Genomic DNA, 27,880 nt, shown 5'->3' with positions numbered 1-27,880 from the left:
AATCTTAAAGAAATGAATCAACCTTGACTTAAGTTATGTAGCTAATGAGGGTGCTAGAACCAGAAACAAAAATTAAGATTTTCTTAGTCCACCTACAAGACTTTTTTTACTCTTTCATGCTATGTCTTAATGGCTCTTTAACAAACTCATTGCCAGGCTCCAAAACCTTTCTGTCTAATCCACTATAGTGAGTGTAAGATAAAATGACTAAGGAAACAAAAATTCAAGCTTCTGAGCATTTTGATTTATTAAACAATGTACACCAATTTCTCAACAAGTTGAGACTACTCCTTCTCAACTTAGGCCTGGATCTTGAATACAGGAGAAACAATTTTTATATATTAAAAATAATTAATCGAATAATACAAATTAATTAAAAGAAAACAATTAACTAGGATATAAAATTAGGCAATATTATTTCTAATTGAAGGAACGATTAGGGATTTTCCAAGTTGAAAGTGTGAGATTGAACAAGTGTAATTCTCAAAATCATAAAAAGAGGTATCTCCCACTCCCCCAGAAGTCTGTGAACTATCAAAGGAACATGGAAACAATACTTGGTTGATCAATATGGGGCTAGTTTTCAAATAAGACATATGGATGGCTTGAAATGTATAATGTTATGAAAATAAAAAGCTTTAACAAAAAAATAAAATAATAAAATAAAATAAATGCATAATGTGAGAAAACTCCTTGCATCAGTCTTTGGATCTGAGCAGGTTTTTAGTTAGTATAACCTACGTTCTTAGTTAAAGATCACTAAAGAACAAGTAGAGGTGTTCCAGCTATCCAGCCAAGCAGAGCTAGGTTCAAACAAGATAAAGTGTACTGCAGTTCCCACAATTGTATAGTTTTCTGGTTAGAAGTTGAACCCATCATTGAATAGAAAGGAAACTGATCTAACTCCAGAACTGAGTTACAAAATAGATTCATTGTGGTTCACTTAGATCTCACAATAAGCCATTTGCTATCCTAATCCCCTTAATTTGCTGGCCAGTGGAACTTCCAAAAGAACTTCACTTTCTCAGAAAAACTGGAGACAACTGATGCCTCTGGTGAACTAATTTCCAATCCTTGATAACACTTAGTACCAGGTTCTTAATCTGGGGTTTGTAAACTTATTTTATAATAATTTTACAACTACTTTAATATAACTTACTGCCTTTGCAATCTTTTGTACTTTATTTTAGCATTTAAAATAATTATTCTGAAATGGAATTCATAGACTAACCAAAAGAGGGGTCCATGACACAAAAAATGGTTAAGAACCTTAGCACTAGAAAGAAGAAAATGACTATCAAAAGCTACCAACACAAAATGCCCTGAGTAGGTCATGCAACAAAAGATCATTCATATTGCATAGTATCAGCCATTTCTTTGGACAAACTCCTCTCTTGGGCAGAAATTCAAGTGAAACAACAAGGAATAGGGTCTTTTTCCTGGGCTTCATATATATGGCCTTACATAAAGCTGGGCCAATACTGGACGAAGCTGGTACTCTATATCAGAGGTCATCCTTTATGGCACTGGTTATATTTTCACTCATAATCCCAAACTCATTGGTCATGATAGACTCAAAATTTTCCTGACTTCCCATTGTATTAGATAGAATACAAGACAGTCTATTTACAGATTAGCTATCTATGTCCAAGACATGCTGAGTCCTCAGCTATTGAACATAATTCTGGTGCCTCAAAGTTTCAGAACCATGATCACTTAGTAGATGCTTTCAAACTTGGGCCAGCCGTTACCTCAGTCTTTCTGTCACCATCTTCCACAACCTACCAACCTACCACTGGTCAGTTCTACATGTGCTGACTTCAACTCCTCCTCCTCAACCCCCATTCTAGTGTCACCCTATTACCTGATACAATGGGATGGCTCTACACTGTGATTTATTCATTGAGTGGCAATTCCATGCCTGGAATATTTATATGGTGTAAAAAAAAAAAAAAGGTCCAATCCCACTCCTCCTCTCCACTACTGACCTGAGCAGCTGTCTGTCCTGGGTACAATAATAAACTACCTGAACTGATTCCTCAGGGATGACCATACTCCTCCCCTGTCATACCCTTTCCAGTGTGGAGAGTACGGATTGTTCATGGAAGGCTGGCTCCTCTGGTAGGAGGGCTTGCTTAATTAACCCTTTTCAGAACTGCTCATTCAGGCTTCAGTGTTCCCCTCTTACCAGGGTCTCAGCTCTGACCCCAGGAACATGTAGCATGCACAGGGACCACTCCCTGGTAAGACTGTTTTGGCAGATGGACTAAATAAGGTTGGGGGCAACCAAGGGGCTTCCAAACCCATCAATGAGTTAGGGGGATATTAAACCTAAGCATAGGGAGGCTTCCCCCAGTGGAATGAGTGGATGAGAACAATGTGTTGCAATGGTCATGAGACTAGAGCATTTAGAGCTTGGTCAGACATTGAAAATTCCAAAATCATCCACAGCAAACTGGACCATCATCAGAAGTTCTGACTTTTGTCTTGCCACTGGACTCTGATGAATCTGTAAACCTGATTTTACCTGACTATGCAACTCTGCTTCATATAACTCCAATTCATGCAAGTCATCACCCTGTGATGTCATTGGTTCTCTTTGAAAATGAAGGACAAATAGCAATACCTCTTCAGTGATTCTGAACCCCCAGGTGTCATCATCATTGCCCATTCACTTATTCTCATTTCCATCAAATCAACCTGCCCTCCCCCAGGTCCACCCAATGTGGTCTCTGTAAGACATGCTCCGTAGGTAATAAACTTGCTTTCATCTTGAACTTTTTCCTTTATCAACCTCAGGCACTTAACTAGTTGTGTGATTCCAGGCAAGTCATTTAATCTTTGTTTGCCTATGTTTCCTCAAATGTAAAATGAGAATAATAACAGCACCTATCTCCCAGGGTTATTGTGAGGATCAAATGAAATATCAATTGAAATGTACTTAGCACTTACCTGACATATAGGAAGAGCTATATAAATGTTAGTTATTATTATTGTTATTATTATCATCATCATCAACATTATCATCATTCCTCCTTCTCTTCTTGAACTCACCGAGACACAGTTTCATTGGTCATCCTTTATAGCACTGGTTATATTTTCACTCTTAATCCCCACCTCACTGGTCATGGTAAAAGACTTAAAATTTTCCTGACTTCCCATTGTCATTTCCAAGTTCTCCATATACTTCTATATACTTAGCAACCTTTGCTCCTTTGGGCTTCATTCAAATCATATTTATCACTCACTCAAGATTTTGGTGGTTGTTATCTAGGTATGATCAATACTTCTAATGAATCCAGTTCCTGGTTCGCAGTCTTTCTCTTCTCTCTAAATTCTGTCCTCATTCTAGGAGACCATGTTAATAATGTATGTTAATACATGATACTCTTTCAAACACCCCGAATGTCACAATTCCTCAATTTATTCATTTCCCATGATCTTAGCTATGCACAAAGATAGTCATACTCTTGATTCTACCATCACTGACAAGTGTTGCACTTTCACATTCATGAATTCTGAAATTCCTTTATCTGATCGTTGTCATCCACCTTTCCCTCTACCTTTCAACTCTAAATTCTCCCTTTGATCTCCAATCCTTCAATTATTCAATTTTTTTTCTTAGGCCATAATCCCTGTATTGTCTATACACATATCCTTTCTTATATTGCCCCCCCCTTGAGAAACCAAGTTAATCTTATGGTATTCTCTCTTCTAGAGTCCTTTGTCCTTATTCTATCTCCTATCTTGACTTGTTATGCCTCAGCCTTAGATTACTACCACAATTATTCTCACTCCTATTCACATGCTCCTAAATAAAGATACCCACCCTTTGACTGGGTCCACTACAAATTTTTACATAATTTTAACTAGACCTTTACTATGACATGGCAATCTTTTTATATTTCCTTAAATAATTCATTATATCACACTCAACACAACAGCTTTCCCATAGCTTTTCATGCCTCTAAAAAAAAACTTGATAACTCTCCCTTCCCTCCCCACCTCATCTGATAACCTTGCCTCATATTTCACTGAAAAAAATTGATGCCATTTATCAAGGTTTCTCTCTTTTCCCCTTCTTATTTCATATTTCTCAGATGCTTCCCCACTATTTTCTCCTTCACTGAGGTGATGAATTCCTAGTATGGAAACTCCCTTCCACCAAGACAGATCAGTAACTCATCAATAATGTATAGTTTTAAAGGTCTATCTAGGGCACTGAAGGTTTAAATGATTTGCCCAGGGTCACAGAGCTACTAGGTATAAACCATACAAACTGAACTTGGATTTCTAGTGAGTCATTTATCCACTGTGCCATGATATGTCATGATATGTATAAAGTGTTTATATGAATTATCTTCCTTAAACTTCCTAACAGTCTATTATGCATTACTATCCCCATTTCACAGACAAGAAAACTAGCTTGAAGAAATTAAAGTGCTTTGCCTAGTGTCACAAGCTAGATATTAGGGGCAGAAATCTAGCTAAGGTCTGCCAATCAAAAATGCTATGCATTATGTCCTGCATTACATTACTGGCTGTAATAGATAAGGAGTTTAGACTTTTTTGATTGGTGATCAGGAACCAATGAAGGTTATTTTTTAGCAAATATGCAAAATTACTGAATTTGTGCTTTAAGAACAATTTATAGTCTAGTTTAAAATGGATTCTATCTGGGAAAGATGTGGAAGAAAGATAGAGATGTTGGGGGACTAGTTAAGATACTGGTGCAACAAAGGCATGGCCTAATATTATTAACTGGCATATTGCCCAAATCTTTAGGACATATGTAACTAAAATACAGATTCACATAGATACAGTATATCCATACTTTGTAGAATTCAGGTGTTTCACCTTAATGAGTCTTAGTGAGGTGTAAGGGTATTCCAAAAGGACTGGTGCTTCTGACGTGAGTGCTGGCTGAACCCTTTTCAGGACTGCTCATTCACCTTTGGTGTCTCCCTGGCACTCAATTCTCACCTGTGGTTCACCTGTATCAAGAACAGAGGCCACACCCTAGCAAACCGTTTTGGCAGACGGGCTAAACTAGGTTGATGGTAGTTGGTGAGTTAGGGGAATGTCTACCCCAAGCATGTGAAGACTTCCCACAGTGAATGAGAGGTAGGGGGTATAAGAACAAGTTATTCCAACAGCCATGAAGCTACCTGAAGCAGGAACCATAGTGCTTAGAGCTTGGTCAGACATCAAAGAGAGCAACGTCATCACTGTATCCAGGCCATTGCCAGTCATCCTGTCTCTTATCCTGCCCTGGACTTCAATGATTGTGGAAGACAAAGTGAGGTTGACAACTTTGTTTAATCCTGCCTCACTTAAATCCAATTCACACACAAGCCAAGACATCATCCCACACAACCAGCCTCGCCCTAACATCCTCTTGCTCTTACTACTTCTCACAGGTTCTCTTCTGCTAAACTAAACCCAAACCCGTAAATACTTTAGGACTTATCATAGTGCTACAACAAAAATTAAGGCCAGGGTGAGCCCTGGTCTCTCTAATCCTGAAAAACCTGACTCTTAGATGCATGAGCTCAAAATCCATTTTTACTTCTCTACTGACATCTCTCACTCTTTTTTGTCTCAACTCTGACCCTTCTTATATAAGTATATAAGCAGAACTTATACATAGTCTATAAGAAGAACTGTCACCTTAACTGAAGTGAAGTACGTCACTGGCCAGCCATGGACCTCTCATTTAGATCCTTCTTTAAAATGTCTAAGATTTGACTGTTAGAGCTGGAAGGGACATTAGAGATTCAACTCCCTCATTTTACAGATGAAGAACCTTAGACACAAAACAAATTTATAAAATCTGCCAAAGCTCATGTTCTTAACCAATGCTTGTTATTGCTGAGACTGCGTCTCTAGACTCCATACCATCTTAAGCAAATAATTTAACATGACGAAAGAGGGGGATGGTCTGTCATAGCACTGTGCTCACTACTGGTTCCCCCCTTATTTTTGATGAAAGACTGGGAATAAGCCCAGTTGATAAAATTATATAGGTAACTCTAAACTCAATCAGAAATACAGTTTAATCACTGGCCATATTCCCTGATTCTGGAGCAGATCAAAGCACAATTCCAGACTAGCAGATATACCAGTAAATACCCCATTCCCATTACAGTAATAACATAGGAGAAGGAATATCCCCAAAAGCTTTAATATCAGAGGCATCATTGTTAACTACTCTTTCTAGTCTCACCTGTCTGTTCTACCTACACTCTTACCACACTGAGGTCATTATCATATTCAGGTTAGTTTGATCAAAGTACATCAATTTTATCTCTGCTCTTTGACTGGACAACCTGAATAGCCTCAGCCTCTGATAAAATCAATGTTATAATCAGCCTTCACCTTGATCCTGCTCTTCCTTCTTTTCTGATGCAATGGAGTATCCCTGGGGAGTTTTCCAGGCATTATACATATTCTTTTTTTTTAATCCACTTCTATCTCTGGGGTCCACAAAGTTCCATTTCCCTCACTCCCCACATTATGCTGGCTGTCATATTAGAAAACAGATAGGGAATTCTTTAATTCCTCATTTTCCTAACTTCTAGTTTAAGATTTGGCCAGAGATGAGCCAGGATATTGTTTATATCTATGTATTTGTGTATGTGTATATATATATATATGTGTGTGTGTGTGTGTGTGTGTGTGTGTATAACATAACATATATAATATATAAATAATAATAATATATAATGTAATGTGTATATAATATATGCAAACATATATTATCTGCCTATATAAATACATATATATATGCATAGACATTCACATATATATGTATATATATATAAATGTAAATAATTATACAGGATGTTCCAAAAATTTAAGTATAATTATAAGGTACTAACGCTTAAAACTGCACTAAGACTTTTGACACTATATGTATATGTATGTATATATAAGTATATATGCATATATATGTGTGTGCTTATATATAGGCACATACACACCATCATATATGTGTGTTTTTACACATAAGAACACATGTGTATACTATGTATTGTGTGAATGAATGAGTATATATATAAATGCATGTACCATAATCCAGAGCAGAGTATATGTGTGTGAGATGGGATGGGGGATAGTAATGTTACAATCCTTCTTTAGATAACAGGTTTTGTTAATCTTTTTATGGCATGGATCTCTTTGGCTTCTCTGAAATGATCTAGAGAAGTCTATAGGATCACTCTCAGAATATATTTAAATATATAAAATGACTATGAATAGACAAAATGATAAACATCCTCTGTATAAAACACCATAGACAAATGCATAAAAGAAACCAATTATGTTAAAATATAGTCATCAGAATACTTAAATAAGTTCACAGACTTCATGCTAAGAACCTCTATTCCAAAAGAATTAATCAATATCCCCCCAAAAAAGTGTTCAACTGATGTCCTCATAAAAATAAAACAAAACTTCCTGGGTTATTTCTACCTTCTGAATCCAATTCTCCCTGTGCAACAAGAGAACTGTTCAATTCTACACACATATATATTGTATCAAGGATATACTGCGACATATTTAACATATATAGGAAAAACAAAACAAAACAAAACAAAAAAACAGTAATTGATTCAGAGTCTGGGGATTAAGGACGGAGTCATCCTGATATTTCTTTCCAGAAATCATAAAAAGAGAACAAGTAAAGGGACAATTACTCTGAATCTACAAACCTGGGCTACAATTTTTAAAATTCTATTCTTGGGGCAGGTTGATGGTACAGTGGATAGAGCACCAGCCCTGAAGTCAAAAGGACTGAGTTCAAATCTGGTCTCAGGTACTTAACACTTCCGAGCTGTGTGATCCTGGGCAAGTCACTTACCTCCAATTGCCTCAGGAAAAAAAAAGAGAGAAAGGGAAAAAAAAATCCTATTCCTACCTATACCTCCTCTTTTCTTTTACTCTGTGTTCCAAAAATATGTAGGAGAAACAAATTTCACATTCAGCTTTTTGCTGTAAATGGAACAGCTGCTAATAAGAGCACACTTCTCCCTTCCCATTAGTCAACTACATGAAACATTTAATATCTTTCTGTGATAGTTAAAAACCCAAGTGAAGAACAAAAACTGGACTTGGGAACTAGACTGAGCTGAGCTATTCTGGGATTGCCTAAAGTTTATGGTCAGTAATGAAACTTGGGGGATTCTGAAAGACTATTTTGAAGGAAAAGGGAAAAAAAAACTTTATAGAAGGTGTGCCTAGACAGTTCAGGCAAGAGAATGAAGGCGGGGACTAGGATGAGAGCGATAGAAATGAAGAGGAGGGGAGAGATGGAACAAAAGTTTAGAAGTGGAATATTAAGAACTAGATGATTGATCAATTGATTGGGTATAAACATAAGAGCAGGGTGAGGAAAAGAAAGGAATCAACTATGTGTAGCCTTCCTTTAGTTTCGTCTTCCCATAATTCCTTTACACTCTTGGAGATTTAGCTGAGATTTATTCTGAGTAGAATAGTGATGCCATTAAGGGAGATAGAGAAATTGGGACCAAGTTCTAGAAAAAGAATAATGACTTCTGTTTTAACTTTTAAAATTTATTGCATAGCACTAATCATACCAATGACTCATTTCAGTATACTGCACAGTGAAACCAAGTGTTTTACATACCAAAATGCCAAATTAAGTTAAAGCAAATTCAGCTACTTTATATTTAAATCCCCTTCAAAAAGTTTTATCATAATTCAGATTATTTAGGTGAAAAGAGTTTGGATTTTGGTTTTGTTTAATTTTGAGAAAGGGAACAGGATTTATTTAAGTTGGAGGCTTAATTATCAGAATAATTTTCTCAGTTCTCCACTTCATTTCCCATCAATAGACCACAACCAATTTAATACTCATCTCTAAATATCAACTCAAACAGTCATTTTCCTGATGTGAGAACCTTTTTATGAAGTCCATTGAAACCTCACCCAGGATCACTGCTTTTGTGAAGTATCTGATTGTTCTAATTTGAAATTTTTTTGTTTACAGAACTACTACCAAGAATAGCTAAAAAGTATAAGCATAACATATATGTATGTATGTATGTATGTATGAGTACACATATATGTACAAGTATGTATATCTCCATATATAAAAATATGACAACATTGACTTTAGTTCATTCATTTGTACACTTGAGAATGCAGAGCATTTGCTTGTTTCTAATAGTTATCACAACAGTTCCTGGATTTCATTTCAATTGTCCCATAGTCCCATAGGGCTGTTCACTTCAGCATCTCTTTCCCACCTATTATGCTCCTGGCAGTGAAGTTGTACCAACTGATCTAAGGATATGACATAAGTTTCCCCTTATATCCTAGTTCTCTCTCCTTTCCATGGCCATGGAGACTCTGTCTTCAGGCTTTGGAAGCCTTCTTAGGCTTCAACAGCCACACTGTCCAAAGCTTTTCAGGATCAAAAGCCTGTCAGGAACAGTAGCATTGAAGTACTAGGACTGCAAAGCTCTAAACTGGCAGTTCTGGGGAAAAACAGGCTCTGAATTCCTGGTGCTAACTGAGGAACAGAGCAAGTGAGACAGGTAATCACACAGAGAACTGTGCATGTATGGAACTGTTCACAGTTCCTGTGAACCACCAGCCCTGTACGAAAGAACCAGGATGGAGAGGAGAGGGGGAAAGTTCTGACCACCTGTGAGTCAGATGGGCATAGAGAACTTAGGCTGGCAAACTGTGAATTGTGCAATGCTTTGAGATGCGACACCCAAGGAAAAGACTATCAGTGGGGAAGAAGTAAACAAGTGAATAAGGAGGACAAAGGGAAGAAAAGATTGAAGGTACTAAAATTTTCAGGAAAAAAAAAAATCTCAGAGATCTTGACCATAAACAAATAAGTTAAAAGGAAAAATACAATAATAGAAGTTAATATGGTCTCCAGTGCTAGCAAATGAGTTCAAGTATCTATGAATAAATACTGCAAAATAAAGGAAAGTCATCTAATACTTTTCAAGACAGGGGATTTTGTGAAATTTGAAGAAAACATGGAACTACAACATGCTCTTCCTGAGTGGTTTAAAAGAAAAATTGTAGAGGGCCACAGATAGTGGGGTAACTCGGGGTAAGGTATAAGACCCTTCAGCCCAGAGGGAACTTGCTAACAATATCTGGTTTGGCTCCCCATTTCCCCTAAGACTCCCAGCCTTCCTGAGAAGTCAGGGGCAGTGACAACTTGTGTTGTGATTAAAGCAGAGTGAGACCAGGTGGCAAAGATACCAGGTGGCAAACCACACACAATTGCAGGTTATGTGGTCCCACGTGCAGTATATACTTAGTGCATGCCCAGTGTTACTTTGGTTATATAAGGGTGTGAGGGTATATAAGGATGAGAGAATTTGGAATAAACAGACTCCATATTTCGACCATCCTCGGGAGTCTCATCTCATCACTCCTCCACTAAGATGGTATGTTTTTTCACCCTGGCATGGAGGCTCTAGAAAGCACAGTACATTTTGTCACTCCAACTTGGGGGCTCTAGAAAGCAGAACACAACAAAAAGTAAGAATTGTAAAAGCATAATTTCACCTACACAGCAAAAATAATGAGCAGAATAGAAAACTTGAGTTTTCACTGGTAAGCCTTGGAGAGGGAAGTGAGATGGGGAGAAAAATAGATTGAAAATGCAAATACATAGAAATGAAGGGCAACCTACAAGAAGAGAAGCAAAAAACAATAATATTAAAAAATGTTCACTATTCAAGCAAAACATATAGATCTAGAGTATAGATTTTGCAGAGGCAGGTTAAGAATCACAGTTCTGAGAAGAACATGATAGAGCAAAAAACCAATAATATTATAAGGAAGGAAATTATAAAAAAAAAAAAAAAGAACTGCCCAGAGTGTCTGAACATAGAAAATGAAATTCCAATGGAGAGACTTCACAGATTAGTTATACACACACAATTAAAAACTCAAAAATATATAGGAGTTAAATTTCACAATGCAATTCAGAAACAAGTTCTATAAACCATTCAGGGAAAGAATTTCAAAATACAAAGGAAAGGACATTCAAATAATGTAAAACTATTTTGTACCCACTAGAAAAAGGGAAGGTGGAATAAAATAATCTGCCAAACATTGGAGCTCAGGATGCAGCCCAGAGTGGCCTAGCCTGAAATCAATCTCATCATTATTTCTTATAGAACAATAATATTATATTACATTCATATGTTATAGCTTATTCAACCATTCCCCAATTGATGGGCAGATGGATGTTCAATTATAAGGAAGAGTTTGAAATATTTTTATAAAGAAAACCATACTGAAATGGTCATTTGCCTCTCAAACATCCTCAAACATAGAAATGCAAGAGAAACAAATAAATGCAATAGGCAAAGACAGCAACAAGAGTGACCATAGAGAGACCAGTGAGAGGTTTTTGTTTTTCTAAATATGCACAAGGAGACTGGAGAGAAGGCAGAAATCTTGTAGAAAGAACAGTGAAGAGGACAGGGAGTATTATAGACAATACCTGTCAATGATGCATGGGCTGAGGGAATGGGGAGAACCATATGACAACTTGGGAGGGCATATAAGATAGGGGGAGAAGAGCAGAGAGATAAAAAGGAGTAATAAATACACTGGTATCAAGGGAAGGGTTAGCAACGAGGGGAAGGTGACCTCTGTGGTCTCAAAAAGAAAAAAAAAAGCCTACAGAAGATTACTGTCCTGTATAATAAGGAAGAGGGAGGAAAGACTGAAAAGTGAGGAGGCAAAAAATAAGACTTTACTGGGAAAGTGGGAGGAGGTTCCACTGATAAATGCTTCTGTGGAAGAAGAGAAATGGTGGATAAAAGAAGATGAGGGACTTACGGTAAGGCCTGGAAAAAAGGGAGTTGGAATCCCTAAGAACAAATGGCACGTGGAGCAATGTGACAGCATGAGCAGAAGGAGATTTCCTTGAAAATATCTAGAAAATTGGTCAATAAGAGAGAGAGGATAAATTAGTGATGATCTAAGTAATCAGGGATGTGGTAAAGGAAGGGCTCTATTATATAGTGCAGTGTCCTCCCTGATATTACAAAAATTGGCATTGTTCTGGGAGTGAGACATAATGGAAAAAAGAAAAGGAATACATGGGGTAACTCCTATAAGGCAGTGGCAGAAAGAAGCTAGAGAAAAAAGTTTACAATGGACACCTTAGAAATTGTAATTGCATGAAGAATACACAGAGAAGAGAGACCAAATAGTTATAGGAGTCATGAATTAGGGAATAAGTCTAAAATAAACAGAAAGAGAAAATGAATAAGAGAATGAGAGAAAACTTATTTTGGAAATGAGTGCAAAAATGAAATTTTAAAAAATAATGAACAGGATTAGCTGAAAGGGAGGAGAAAAAGGAGAAATCTACTTGATTAACTGAGAAGAAAAAAAGAAGTAGGAAATATATAACCAAATAAAAGCAGAAGAGAAAAAAAAAACTGATAAATAAAACTCTAAAGAAAGAGGGAAAACAACCAAAAAGAGGAGATCAAGAGTAAAGTGAAGAGTAGGAATAAAGCCACATCTTAAAAAAAGGATAAAAGTAAAATAACTGAAGTAATATAATACTGTTTGTAGCAGAAGAGGGAACTTGAAACCAAAAAACCTATAGGTAGACAACATTAATAGAAAAAGATAATGGAGGTGATCAAACAGAAAAAAAATCTTTGTATCAAATTTCTCTGATAAGGGTTTGATATGTAAGATATATAAAATAATATGTTAATGAATAAATAGAATAAAAAATAAAGGTTTTGTGTGCATATAAATATATAGATATATGCAATTGCCATTCTCACTAGAAAAAGGGTCAAGAGCTATGAAAAAAAAGTTCATCTCAAAAAATGAACTGCAAGATACTTTCAACCATATAAAAATGTTCTAAATCAATAAGAGAAACACAAAACAAAATAAAAAAACACAAATCTAAAGTTTCATCTTATGTCCTATAAACTGGTTTTTAAAAACAATCCAAAAAATGGCAAGAATCTTTGAGGAGTTATGGAATGGCACATATTGTTAGTAAAACTATAAAATGGTACAGCTATTTTGAAAAGGACCTAGAATTAGGCAATTAAATAAAATGCTCATTCCTTTTGAACATAAGACTCTGTTGGGTTTATACCTTAAGGAAGCCATTGATAAGGGGAAAAAAACCTCCTCATATCCTACAAAATATTTATAGCAGCACTTTTTCTTGATATCTAAGATTTAGAAACAAAGTAGATACCCATCAATTGGAGAATGGCTAACCATAAGAACTTATGTGGATTGCTGGTGAATATGGAATATGAATAAGAAAACTGTGGGGATAAGTCTTTTCCAAACATAAAGCTAGTGACAGGCAAAAAGAACATGAAAAAAAAAAAAAAAAAGATGAACTCCCCATGGTTTTTGACCTATTGTCCAGTTCCATCCCTGTTTTTAATTTGGGTTCTGACTTTCCCACCTTTGACAGTTTATATTTGTTTCTCTTACAATCCCTGACCCCCAACCTGAAACTTCTATAGGAATGAAATGTATTGCAACCTTGGGTACATACTCTTTCAGGCAATATAAAATTAAAAGAAATGCAAACTGGCTTTTTTGTACCCTCTCTGTCTCTTTCTCTTCCCCACTTTTTCTTTCCCTCCTTCCTTCCTTCCCTCAGTGATCCCCATGCCCATCATGGATTCAAATAGTTTCTCTATGTAGCTGTTACCTAAATCTAAATATCCAGCTCTCTTATCTTTTCTGAACTCTAAGCTCATGTTCCCAACTCTCTTCAGTTATATGCTCCATTGGCATCTCAAACTCAACATGTTCTATAAGTAATTATCATCTACTTAGGATCCCCGTACCCACTAATTTTTCTTTTTTCCTTGATGACATCACCATTATTCCAGGAACCCAAGTTAGCAACCTCTATATAAACCTTATCCTTTCTATCTAATTTATAAGTTCTCTCTAGTCTACACTTCATCTGTTTAACCACAATCATTCTGGTTCAATCCCTCACTACCTTTCCCTTGGTCCATTGATTGCAATTGCTTCTTAATTGGTCTCCCTAAATCTAACCTCTCCTTGCCATCATCCATTGTCTATACTTTGCCAAATTGATTCTACTAAAGTACAGTATGCTCATGTGATTCCCCTGCTTAAAGAACTTCAGTGGCTTCCTTTCACTTCCAGGTGAAATACAAACTTGTCCATTTAGCATTTGAAGTCCTTCATAATTTCACTCTCATCTGTCTGCATGATAGCCACATGTCAGGTCAAGATTTGCAAAGCACTTTACAAATAACTATCTCATTTGATCCTCATACCTACCATGTACTCCACATTAACCTTCTTGCTCTTCCCATTATGACATTCATCTCTCCTTCCTTCCTTCCTCCCTCACCTCACCTTTATTGAATCACTATTTTTCTGCAAAATTCAGCACAAATGCTATCTTTAGGCAGTTAGATGGTGCAGTGGATAAAACACTAAACCTTGAATCAGGTAGATCAAATCCTACCTTAAACACTTACTGGCTGTGTGATCCTAGGCAAATCATTGACTCTTTGACTCAATTTCTTCAGCTATAAAATTGGAATAACAATAATACCTATCTCCTTGGGTTGTTGTGAGGATCAAATGAGAAATTTAAAAACTATTTTGCAAATCTCAGGATATTACATAAATGCTAGCTATTATTACTCTCTCCTAAAGGAGACATTTCCTCATTTCCTTGCTTGATAATGTCCTTCCTTAGAGAATATTTTGTATTTATTTTTGTGTATAGCTTGGATTTAGCCATATGTGTATTATGTTGTATCCTCCATTGAAATGTACAAGTCTTTTAAGCCAAGGATTGTTTCATTTTTGTCCTTGTACCCCTAGCACCTTGTCGGGCATGTAGAAGGCATTTGACAAATGTTTATTGAATTGAACTGAATTCTTCTTGAATGCTAAACTCCTAGATAAAGTTTACTATAGAGAAAACAGAGTTTTTTTAAAAAAAATTTTTTTAATTGCTTAACTTCCAGAATCCAAGCAGAGAAGTTCAGAGATGAGGGAAAAGAAGCAAAGGGCAAGAGATAAAAGGCAAAATGAAGGGCAGAAAATTTGGATCATGTTTTTGACTAGCACTGTGAGTTACCTACTTTGTAAGTCAAGGGAAAAAATACTCACCTTCAAATTCTTTCTCACTTGGCAGAGACAGAAGAGATCAGAATTCTAGATGACTAAGTCCTTAGCAAGATGGAATTCAATGGAAGGAAGTTTTCCTTTAACCTCTAGCAAACATAAGTGAAAGGGCTAGGGAACAGTTCAATTAAGCAACTTAATTGAAGTGGTATTTTAAGTGTGGATTGCTATATAGATTGAGTTGAGCCTAATGGGAGGAACAGAGGTCAATTCTCTAACAACACTAAGGGTTTTCCCCTTATTGGAGGAGGTTCTTACCCATAGAAAAGGCAGCATGGATCTGGCAGGCTGCTTAGCAAGGGCCAATAAGAGAAGGGGGGAAATAGTTGTTTTGACACTTTATGGGAGAAGATTTGAGTTCTTTTTGTTTTGTATTTTAGTTGGGTTAAATACAGCTTCTCTTTACATTTGATGTATTCTTAGCCTGAGGGCTTGCCTGGGAACTAAAGGTCCTTTTTTACCCTTTCTATACTAAGGGTAGAAACATGCTACATTCTATAATGAGCTAAAAAGCTGGTTTTGTTAAAAGTGCCCAAATAGTTAATCCAGTTGTATAAACATAGTCTCAATTTGAGGTTAGGTTTTTGTTCTAATCAAGCCAGCCTCGCTGAAACAGTAAGGAAGAAGGGAGAAGAAGGAGAGAGGGAGGGAGGGAAGTGCCGGGTAACTTAAATCTCATATATGACTAATTCCACTATTTCTCTTGGAAATTAAAGTGTTCCATCCAACCAACAGTCTTGCTTCCAGCTCAGCCCCTGCAGCCATAACTGAAAAGGGAAATCATTTCCGAGAGAGCCCATCTTCCCCAATCACCACCGGTCACAATTGCTGACAAACTGCCACCAATAAGCAGGTAAGTATAAGAGTGAGAAAAGTAAAAGCACTTGCTCTATAGCCTGACTATTAGTTCTGCTTTCAGCCCAGCCCTCCCAGCCCTCATTCAAGGAAGCAACTTTTGTAGAAAAGAGGCAATCATCCTTGCCAACTGCCAACTGACTGCCACATACAGAGCAGATAAGCCATCCTAGCTAAAACAGAAAGGCGTCTTGAAGGAGAGATTGGACCTGCAAATAACATGTAAATCAAACCAATACCATCACCTCAACCACTAATCTCCCTTCAGACTGAGATGGAGAAAGTTCAGGATCCTCAACCCATAGCAATGTTTTTAGCCCAGCATGCTCTGTCATCCTCCTGGAAAGCAACCCCCATAGAGATTCAGGCTGGCAACTGCTCCTGTAGGTGCAATAAATATAGTAACAGATACTGAAGACCCAGAAAAGAAAGTGCTTTCTGAAAGTCTTTATTACTATCAAATGGTTCAACATTAAAAACTGACACCATTTTAAAATTTGAAATGAGATTAAACAGGGGTGGGTGTCAAGGACTGTCTCTGCATTATATATTTTGTTTTTAACAATAGATTTTTATTTTCAAAATACATGCAAAGATAGTTTTTAACATTTACCTCTGCAAAACCTTGTGTTTCAAATTTTTCTCCTTCCCTTCCCCCAATATAGGTTAATCATATTTTGCATGTATTTTGAATGATGGAAAACTATTATAAAAAATGAAATGATATTAAAGAAGAGACTGTAATATCTACTTTACTGCTACAATCTAAGGACTATGGGATCTTTCCATATGACTTAAAGATGAAACATTCCATGTGTGTTGGCTGTGTCCCCATTGGTATGTCAGTTCTATCTTGTCATTTTTCTATTTGTATCCTCAGTACTTAGCACAGAACTTTTAACCATTTGATAGTAATAAACACTTTCAGAAAGCACTTTCTTTTCTGGGTCTTCAGTATCTGTTACTATATTTATTGCACCTACAGGAGCAGTTGCCAGCCTGCATCTCTATGGGGGTTGCTTTCCAGGAGGATGACAGAGCATGCTGGGCTAAAACATTGCTATGGATTGAGGATCCTGAACTTTCTCCATCTCAGTCTGAAGTTTAGTCAATATTTTTTCATTTATTTATTCGCATCTTAAGTTCAGAACTTACTGTTTTAGTAGTAAATTGTTTCTGTTTTCTTTGACATATTCATAGTCAAGTTCACTATCACTAGTCACATAAGTCAATCAACCTAGGAGGTAAGGTAGGTTAGATAAGCAGAGACATTCTGAGAGGTGGGGTGCTTAAATTGTGACTTAATTATTCACTCAAATTCTTCAGGTATTCAGAAGACTGGTCCCAGTTATCTGTTCCCATTCTAATGCAAGAGAGAACTTGAAGAAATAATAAATAGGAAATGAATACTGATTAGATGTGATTGGAAATGAAAAGAGGGGAGTCAAAGATAATTGAACTTTCAAGCTTGGCTGACTGGTAAACATTATACTCCCTCATTCCCACATTGTTCCATCTTCCTGACTGAGGCTATTTTCACTTTTCTTTGAGATTGTCCCACTGTGTGCAATGAGTTTTACCATGGACAGCACCAATGGTGTCCATATAAGTTTGAGTAAACCATTTAATATTACCACTCAACAGTTTCTCCATCTTTGTAATATAGGCAGTGATTATATCTCTCTCTACCACCTAGAAGAATGCTGAGGATAAATGTGATAATAAATAGGAAAATTCTTTGAAAGTAAAAAGGCTATATAAATGGAAGGAGTCATTTATTATTTGTTTTGCTTAAATTAATTTATTATTTGTTTGGTCTGATCTTAACCATTAAAACATTTCTGGCCAAATCTATTAAAATAATCTATCTCCTTATGATAACTTTTAGAAATGACCTCAAATCAGGATAGCTCCCCAATTACAAGCAAAGATTAATCCGCCCAGCTTAATTTTTTTTATTTTTTTTAAGTTTGCACTATCTCTATTTATCCAAACAAGTTATAGCTACAAATGAAGATCTTCTAAATCAAAGCCACTTAAATACTTCTCCTACTCCTCAGAAAATATGAAAAAAGGCAGCAATCATAAAAAGAGAAAAAGAATTGTTCTTAGGCCAATACTTTTTAAAAATCAAATTAAGAGTTCTATTCCCAACATGGAATGGGAACCAAAGATGAATTGAAAGACAAATCAGGGAAATTGAACAACTTATGATCTTCCTTAAAGTATTGTGGGTTTCAAGAAAGCCATTTATATCTATTTTCAAATATATGTACTTTAAAATCCAAAGCCAACTGAACACATAAAAGATTTTTAGATTATCTACCATTTTGAACAATCTCTACCAATTATCTCCTGCTTTAATTAGTTCAGGTAGTAAAGAGCCAAAAGTTGACTGGATATGCAATAAAATCTAATCAAAGATTGAAATGGAAAAGTGTAAATAATGAGCAAAAGGATCACAACCACCTTTGAGAAAAGATGCTTATTTTAAAAGTTCTATTTAGATACCAATAGCCTGTCTAATTTTTCCAGACTTTCAAGACAACCTTCCTTTCCAGTTAAGAATTGTGCAAACATTGCACATCTTCAGCATGCCTTGCTAACCACAGATTCCATTATGTGTTTAATAATTGACTATTCAATAGAGCATTGATGCATTTTTGTCGGGAACTAATTCACCTTTGTCTGTGCATCAGCATGAATGTACAGTGAATCACAGATGTGATCTTACAAGTGCTTTCAAGGGCTCCATTCAGTTCAGTGTTTTCAGTGTTATTCATGCCAGGCACTGTTCACAAAAAAAGCATTCTCGCATGCTAAAAACATCCTGCAAATGTGATTTATGAAAGCAGGCAGATTGTAAGACTACACCTTTTCCCTTCTAATGAGAACGAACAAATCACTATATGCAAGGTGCTTAACCCAGCCACGAAAATTGTCGAATGCAAAATTAACAAAAATGAATACTCTTACAGCCCATTAAAGCAGGGGACCTGCCCAACAGGAAATCAAGTTGAAATAAGTTGGAGGAGAAAGCAAATATTTCATACATCTCAGCTTTTCTGTAGTGGAAAAAAAGGAGGCAAGGAAAATCCCCATTGTATCCAGTCGAGATCTCACCCTCCTTTTATCGATTTGAATTTATGAATTTTAGAGAGATTGCAAATAGCACAAATGGTGCATAATATTTTGATGAACTGGCCACATTGTCCTATGTAATGCATTCTTGTGAAGGAGAACTCATAATCTTTTGGCTGAATAAATAAGCCTAGGGCTGATGGTGTGGATCAGATGGTTAGGATGATTTGTATTATATTAACTTTGCAGACAAAAAAAAAGTTTATTAACTTATTCCACAACCATTCTTACTCATTGCAATCAGCATGGCTGTATTAAGTCAATTTCTCTAGACTTCAAGTGAGTGCTTGCTTAGCGGATGCTGGCTTATTCAATTAGATATAACAAAGAAAGAAGACTTACTGCTAGTTCTGGTTACAAGTGCCCAAAGTTCAGCTTGTTTTAGGGGAAGAAAAGAATCAGCTGTTAGAATAGGTAGCAACATAACTCCTCTGCAATACATCTTTTGAATTATCAAATATTCTGGGTGGGCGAAACAGTATTCTTTCTGACTTTTGCAGAGACTAGGCACATGATTTGATGAGTCATGTGTTGTTATTCATAAGATTAACTCTTTCTTTCAAATACCTAATCACAAAATCTGATTCAACGACTTTCTCACTATTAAAGCACAGATCACAATTTGAGATTCTCTGCTTGGGTGTTGGGGAAAGAAGTCTAATTTTTTTCTTTCTGAACTTATTCTAAATTAATTATTCATTAATTTTATCAAGGAGCTCTTTGTTTTCATATTTTAGACCTAAATGAAATAAAGTTGTTGCCTCCACCCCACAATTTTCTTTGTGTTCTTTGTTGCTTTCATAATTTTCATCAAATTGACTCTAACACCATCACTGAAAATTAGCATGGACTCAAAAGTCTAAAGCCTTCTGAAAGAAACCAAACTGTGTATCTTAACTCGCAGAAAATATAACCCTTCTTATAATGTTTATTGGAGGCTTACTTAAAATTCACCTTGGTTGGAAGAACAGAATCTGATGACTATTAATTAATTTTACATTAATGTAATAAAAGCCATTTGAAAACTTTCCAAACATTATTGCCTTGTGTTCATCTCTCAAATTAACCTACCTAATGTAACATCCAAAAAAGGACTATGTCCTAGACAATCAATTGGACATAAGATTACATACAAATCAGAAGCCAACCAAGCTCTAAACAAATAATCAGATTGAATTTTTCAAATCTCCAGTACCTAGAAAGCAGAATCAAGTTAGGAAATTAGTATGGGATGACACAACAGGAGACATTTTATAAGTCTATCTCCAGAGACTGGATCTTTTATGGAAACCACTTATAGATTGTTGCTTTGAAGGGTTTTGTCTCACTCTGCATTGATATGCTATCATGCTCCTCAACCCCAAAAATACTGTGACTCTACCTGAACTAGTGATACATATAAGCGTATATGGCTTCAAAAATATTGTGATATCAATTTTATTTTCTTAACAGCTCTTTCCTGGGCTCTTAATAATTGAAAAGCTATTTAAACTCCAGAGATCCTTCAAAAAGTCCCAAATAATTTTAGCTATTTCAAAAAAAGAAACCATATAATATAAATGAAGCAATATGGTATAGTAGCAAGGGCCCAGGCATTGGAGTAAGAGGACAGACCTGGGTTCAAATCTTGCCTTTGATATTTATAACATGTTATTTTGGAAAAGAAACTCTCAGAGCCTCAGTTTCTTTACCTATAAAATTAGGGAATTGAATTAAATGGGCTTTGAAATCCCTTCTAGTTCTCTATTTATAAACTTAGAAAGTAATAAGCTATTGATACTTCACTGAAAACTTAGAGACTTTAAATCATATGGCAAAGATTCATTCATTCATTCATTTAAAAGGTGCTTATTAAACAAGTATACAAAAGAAGCAGAGTAAAGGTAAAAGTTGACCTTAGTGTCAGGAAATTTGAGTTCATGTCCTGCCTCTGACCCTTGTTAAATGAGCCACTCTGGGCAGTTACTTAACCTTAATGCAAACAGTTGTATAAGTTATATATCAGTTGCCAATCTGCTTTGGCAGGTAGAATTTGATAGTAAATTTTTATTAAGAGCCTGTTGTGTTTCAGGGACTATGCTAAGCATTGGGGATACAGAAAGAGGCAAAAAAAAAATCTCTATTTTCAAGAAGCTCATAATCTAATGGGAGAGATAACAAGCAAGCAAATATGTACAAAGCTATATACAAAGAAAAAAAGAAGGAAGGGATTAGAATTAAGAAGTTAGAAATGCTTCTTGTAAAAGACTGGATTTTAGTTGAGACTTGAAAAAAGCCAACCAATAGATAGAGATGAGGAAGAAGAGCTTTCTAGGCATGTGAACAGTCAGAAAAAATGCCTAGACCTGTAAGATGGAATGTTTTGTTCATGGAATAGGAAGAAGGCCAATATCACTGGATCAAATAGCACATAGTAGGGAGTGAGGTATAACAATAGTGAAAATATGGGGGAGTAGTCCTATGTTATGAAGCTTTGAATGCCAAACGAAATTTTGTTTTGATCCTGGAGTTCATAGTTAACTGGAGTTTATTGAATAAGGGATTTAGATAGTCTAATTTTGGAAAATCCCTTTGATAGATGAATGGAGAATGGATTATAGTAGGTAAAGACTTAGGACAGGCAGACCAGCAGACTATGACAATGGTCCAATAGTGAGTTGATGAGGGCCTTCACTGGGGTGATGGCAATATCAGAGAAAAGAAGAATATTGAAGAGATATTGCAAAGATGAATTAAAAATAACTTGGCAACAAATTAGATAGGGATGGGAGAAAGTGAGAGAGAGTAAAGTTAAGGATGACAACTAAATTGTGAGCCTGAGAGATGGGAAGTAGGGTGATGCTCTTGACAATAATAGGGTTAGGAATAGGAAGGAGGATACTGGGGAAAGATAACTTCAATTTTGGCCATGTTAAGTTTAATACATCTACTGAACAACAGTTTGAAATGACTGAAAAAGGAGTTGGAGATGTAGACAGGAGGTCAGCAGAGTAGCTGGGGCAGGATAGGTAAATTAAAGAATCATTAACATAAATCCATGGGAGCTAATGATATCCCAAGTAAAGTGGTAGGGGGAAAAGAGAAAACAGCCCAGAATAGAACATTGGGAGACATCTATTCTTACTTTCACTTGGATGAGGATCTTACAAAGTAGTTTGAGAGGTAAGAGGAAAATCAGGAGAGAATAGTGATCTAAAAATCTTGAGAGAAGAGAGTATCAGGGAGACAAGGAAGATCAATAGTCAAAGGCTAGAGAGAAGTCAAAAAGAATAAGGATTCAGAAAAGGCTGTTGAATTTGACAACTAAGAGATTATAAATAATTTCAGAGAGAGAGAGAGAGATAGTTCAATAGAAAATTAAGTCCATACTCTGAGTTTCCATATTGGGAATTTGCCATCCTGATTAAATCATAGTGCTAGGTAACGCTTTCCTCAAGGTTCACACTACTGTGACAGATGCTATAGGACATGTAACAACTTTGTAACTCTACTGATTTAGAATATGGTAGTTGGAACCTGATAATTAGAACTATTCCTATCTTATGGAGGACAAAGATGATCACTCGGACCTCAGTCTTAAATACACAGTCACAGGCATGCAGTGATTAGCATAGTTTTATACCACATGCACACTTCACATATACAATACACATTCCTTTTCTTAAGCAGAGGGTCAGGACACTAGGAGTGGGAAGGAGATAACTGTCATTTTCCCACATTCCATACTTCCATACATTCCTTTGGCTTTCTGTTAGGAAATTCTTTTCAACCTTCAAGTCTGTTCTTGAGGTTCTTTTAAACCCAGTTTGTTCTATATAACAATGTTAGGGGAGGTTAAAACATACTCTGATTTGCCTAAAGTACTTTGGCTCCTAGAAGTGGTCCTGATGATGAGATTTATTGATTGCTTCTTGTGAAAGTTTTTATTAGTTCTTTGGTTATTTCCATTATTGCTCTGATTCTAGCAGCAATTTGTTCATCTGCTTGCTTTCTCAAAAGGGTGGAGAATTCTTAAAAAGACTTTGCTTGGGATTTTGAGGTTGAAATATTTCAAATTGGATTTCAATTCCTAAATATCAGGTACACAAATGAATTACTAAAACTGGATAAGTAGGCAATAAAGTTGACACTGTCATCAACTTAGTCATCTATATGGGAATGATCTACTACATAGATTATCTTATATTGAATTTAAAAATATTAGTTTTGTCTCTGCTCCCAACTATATCTCTGTGGCACTATTAACAAATGACTTATCAAATTACCTAATAAAAAATCTCCAGGACCAGATGGATTAAAAGTGAATTCTGCCAAACAATTAAGAACAATTAATTCCAATATTAGATAAACTATTTGGAAAAATAGGTAGAGAAGAAGTCCTATCATATGCCTTTTATGACACAGATATGGTGTCATATGACACATGACATATGACATAATATGGTGCTGATACCTAAATTAAGAAGAACAAAAACAGAGAAAGAAAATTATAGACCAATTTCCCAAATGAATATTGACATAAAACCTTAAATAAAATATTATCAAAGATATTACAGCAATTTATCATAAGGATAATACATTATGACCAAGCAAGATTTATACAATGATCGCAGGATTGGTTCTGTATCAGGAAAACTATCAACATAAATGACCATATCAGTAACAAAACTAACAGAAATAAAATGATTACCTCAATAAATGCAGAAAAAGTATTTCACAAAATATAACTACTATTACTAATAAAAGCACTAGAGAACCTAGGAATAAATGGAATTTTCTTTAAATTGATAAGTAGCATCAACCTAAAATCATCAGCAAACATTATATATAATGAAGACAAGCTAGAAATATTCCCAGTAAGATCAGACGTAAAATAACAATGCTCATTATTAATAATATTAATATTATTATTTATATCAATTATTATTATATTAATATATTATTACCAATATTGCTAATATAATAGTATTAATATTAATAGTGTTGTTAATATTAATAATATTATTGATAAATGTTGTATTAGTAATATAAGCTTTAACAGTAAGAAAAGAAAAAGAAATTGAAAGTATTAGAGTAGGCAATGAGGAAAAAAGCTATCATTCTTTGTAGATGATATGATGGTATATTTAGAGAATCCTAGAGAATCAAACTAAGAATCTAACGAGAAACAACTTTAGCAAAGTCACAAGATATAAAATAAACCCACATACATTTTCATAATTTCTATATGTTACCAACAAAGTCCAACAGCAAAAGATAGAAAAAGAAATTCCATTGAAAATAATTGTAGACAGTATAAACATCTAGGAGTCTACCTCCTAAGACAAACCCAGGAACTATATGAACACAATTACAAAATACTTTTCACACAAATAAAGTTAGATTTAAACAATTGGAAAAATATCAATTGCTCATCAAGGCCAAGATAATATAAATGACAATTCTATCTACACTAATCTATTAATTCAGTGTCATAGCAATCAATCTGCCAAAAAATTCCTTTAAAGAGCTAGGAATGTGTTCAGAAGAATTGTACATGTTTAATCCCTATAAGATTGTTTACTTCTTGGGGAGGAAGAGAAAAAATTTGGAACACAAAATCTTACAAAAATAAATGTTGAAAATTATTTTTACTTGTATAAAAAAAAACCCACTATTGAGAGGGGAAGTAAAACAAGTAATCTATATTTCATATGCTTAGGAATTATAGATTACTTTTGATATTAACCTATGTAAAACAGAAGTGGAAAATGAATTTTGCAGCTAAAATCTTGAGAAGCATATCCTAAAGCCATATATATATTTTAAATTATCAATGCCATAAGGGCAGCTATGTGATGCAGTGGATAGAACACTGGTCTTGAAATCAGGAGGACCTAAGTTCATATCCAGCCTCAGACACTTATAAGACATGTGATCCTGGGCAAGTAAATTAACCTTGATTGCCTCAAAAAAAAAAAAAAAAAAAGAAAAAGAAAAAGAAAAAGAAAAGGAAGAAATGATCAGTGTCATAAAGCATCTTCTCTCAATTCACACATATAATCAATATTTAATTATGTTTATTTAAAGTAAATGATCAAATAAGATTGTCTATCTCAGATATCAGAAGAGTGGTCCAAGTATATCATTTTTATAGTGCATAGTGAAATTGATGATAGATACTAATGATACTAAGTATGATCTTTACAAAATTTCTCTTCTAAGTAGCTCATTGATCCTCAGCTACCTTGCATCATAGAATTTTGTGTCATGATTGAGGTTTATAAGAAGCACAGTATATTGAAAAAATACTGAATTTGGAACTGAAAAATCTTGGTTAATGTTCTGACTCTATGTTGGACAAGATCACAGCTATATGAACTTGGACTACCTTTAGACCCTCAATTTCTTCATCTATAAAATTAAGGACTTAGGGAAGATAAATTCTAAAGCTTAATATTCTGAGATTCTGTGAGAGCAAAAATAGAAATTATACCACTTTAGGTTCTCAACCTAAAAATCAGATACTTTATAGTCAGTGTAAAATTAGGGATTCAGTTATGTTTCATGAAATGCAGTTAGAATCTATAAAAATCAGATGAAATCTTCTAGACAAATTTAGGAATCATGTCTCACTGTTTTGAAAAAGAACAGGTTTCTCACCAGCTATTTCTCAGTTGTCAGTATTCGTCAATGTTCCTATGTAGATATGTCATATTTGAGTCAGTCTTACTTCTATTTCTTACCTTTTCATTCCTTAGGTGAGTACATTATACAGTACTTTGAATTTGCTTCTCTTGATGGTTATCCACTTTGAAACTTTCTACTCTTGCACATAATAGGCACTTTATAAATGCTTATTGGAATAGATTGAATTTCCTTATTGAAGACTATAACCTTCCAGTTCTTGATCTGGAAGAGAATGACAGTCCCTAAATTCAATGGGTTAACTGCTTCATTTTTTACTAAGCTTTAAGCCTAGATGTTTTGTGTTAAAAGCTTAATTATTCAATTTTTTAAAAAACTTGTCAAAGTAAAATACATTTATCATGCAAGAAAATGTTTTTTCCTCTGTTTGCATGTAATATTATTTAATCTTTGCAGTAGAAAAGGGATTTTGTTTAGGAAGAAAAGAGGAAAAAAGGCAAAAAAATTATGTTGAATAGAAGACCTAGGGGAGATAATTACAGAAATACTGCAGATTCTGCATTAGTTAGAAAATTGTAGCCATTTCATTGTATGAGTGAGGCTATTTTCTTTTGTTTCAAAGGGCATACTTCACCTTTCAAAGGGCTAATTATGGTACTGACTACATGTTCCACTCATGTGCTCAAATTTCATCTTTTCATTAACAATAGCAAATAACAAAATTGTGGCTGAGCTGCAGAAATATTTCAGTTGATGGTTCTTATAACAAGCAAAAAGAACACTAATCATTTATTTCACAACTAAGCCTACATTCTGCGTTATTGACTTAGCTCCCCCATCCCACCCCCCATGCCATTAGGATACTACCACTTGCCTTACCACACACACACACACACACACACACACACACACACACACACATACACACACACACACACACACACACACATATATACACGCATATACCTTTTGCTAAACTGTGGGAATATTCACAAAATAAAGTTATGGAACAATAGGAGAAAGGGATTGCTTCAATAATCATGAACCAAGGACAATGCAAATCACAAGTTATAAAATAAATGTTTTGCTTGTTAATACATAACACTCCCATCACATAGATAGAAAGAATTTCTTTTACTGCACAGGAGGTCCAATTCTGAAAGTATATTCAACTATTTGAATTCAACTTGACCTATGTATATAAGTCTAGGAAAAATGAATAATTTTAATTATATACACATATGCATACGTAAAGCTGTAGCATCTGTAGCAGCCAGACTCCAGGAAACCATCTCAATAGATGGGCTAATCCAGGTTGAGGGTAACTGATTTGACTCAAACCTGTCAGTAAGCTAGGGAAATATCTACCCCAAGCACATAAAGACTTCACTGAGAGGAATGTGTGGATGAGAACAATTTGTTCCAGTGGCCTTGAAAGTAGCTGAAGCAGGCCCTGTGGAGTCCTTAAAGTTTGGTCAGACATCGAAGATTTCAAGACCATCCACTGTTTCCCAGGCCATCACCACTTGTTTTGACTTTTGTCTTGCCACTGGCTTTTGATGATTCTGACTGGGAGAGAGAGACTGTCAACTTTGTGCAACTCTGCTTTACTTAAATCCAATTCATATATAGGTCATATAAACACAGTCCTGTGATGTCATTGGTCCTCTTTGAAAATGAAGGACAAACAACCACATATGCATGTGTGAAATGTATATACATACAGAAAAAGAGAGAGGGAGGGAGGGAGAGACAGAGAGAGAGAAAGACAGAGAGGAAGGGAGGGAGAGAAAGAGGAGGGAGGGAGGGAGGGAGAGAAAGAGGAAGGAGGGAGGGAGAGAAGGAGGAAGGAAGAGAGAGAGAAAGAGGAGGGAGGGAGAAAAAAAGGGAGGAAAGGAGGGAGAGAAGGAGGAGGGATGAGGGAAGAAGACAAAGAGAAGAGAGGAGAGGAGAGGAGGGGAGGGGAAGAAAAGAGAAAGGAAGAGAGGAGAAGGGAGGGAGAGGAGGGGGAGAGAGAGAGAAAGAGAAGAAGGGAGGGAGGGAGAGAGAGAGAGGGAAAAAAAAGATGTCT

General features: G+C 35.5%; 1 long non-coding RNA gene across 1 annotated transcript in view; it reads right to left on the bottom strand.

The window, feature by feature from the left end:
- Positions 1–27,880, bottom strand: part of LOC127554255 (uncharacterized) — an 86,937-nt gene that overhangs the window by 32,772 nt on the left and 26,285 nt on the right. The window lies entirely within an intron of this gene.

This window comes from Antechinus flavipes, chromosome 3 (assembly GCF_016432865.1).
Source record: "Antechinus flavipes isolate AdamAnt ecotype Samford, QLD, Australia chromosome 3, AdamAnt_v2, whole genome shotgun sequence".
Taxonomy (NCBI): Eukaryota; Metazoa; Chordata; class Mammalia; order Dasyuromorphia; family Dasyuridae; genus Antechinus; species Antechinus flavipes.
The sequence above is the reverse complement of the archived record's forward strand: the minus strand, read 5'-3'. Positions and strand labels throughout refer to the sequence as shown.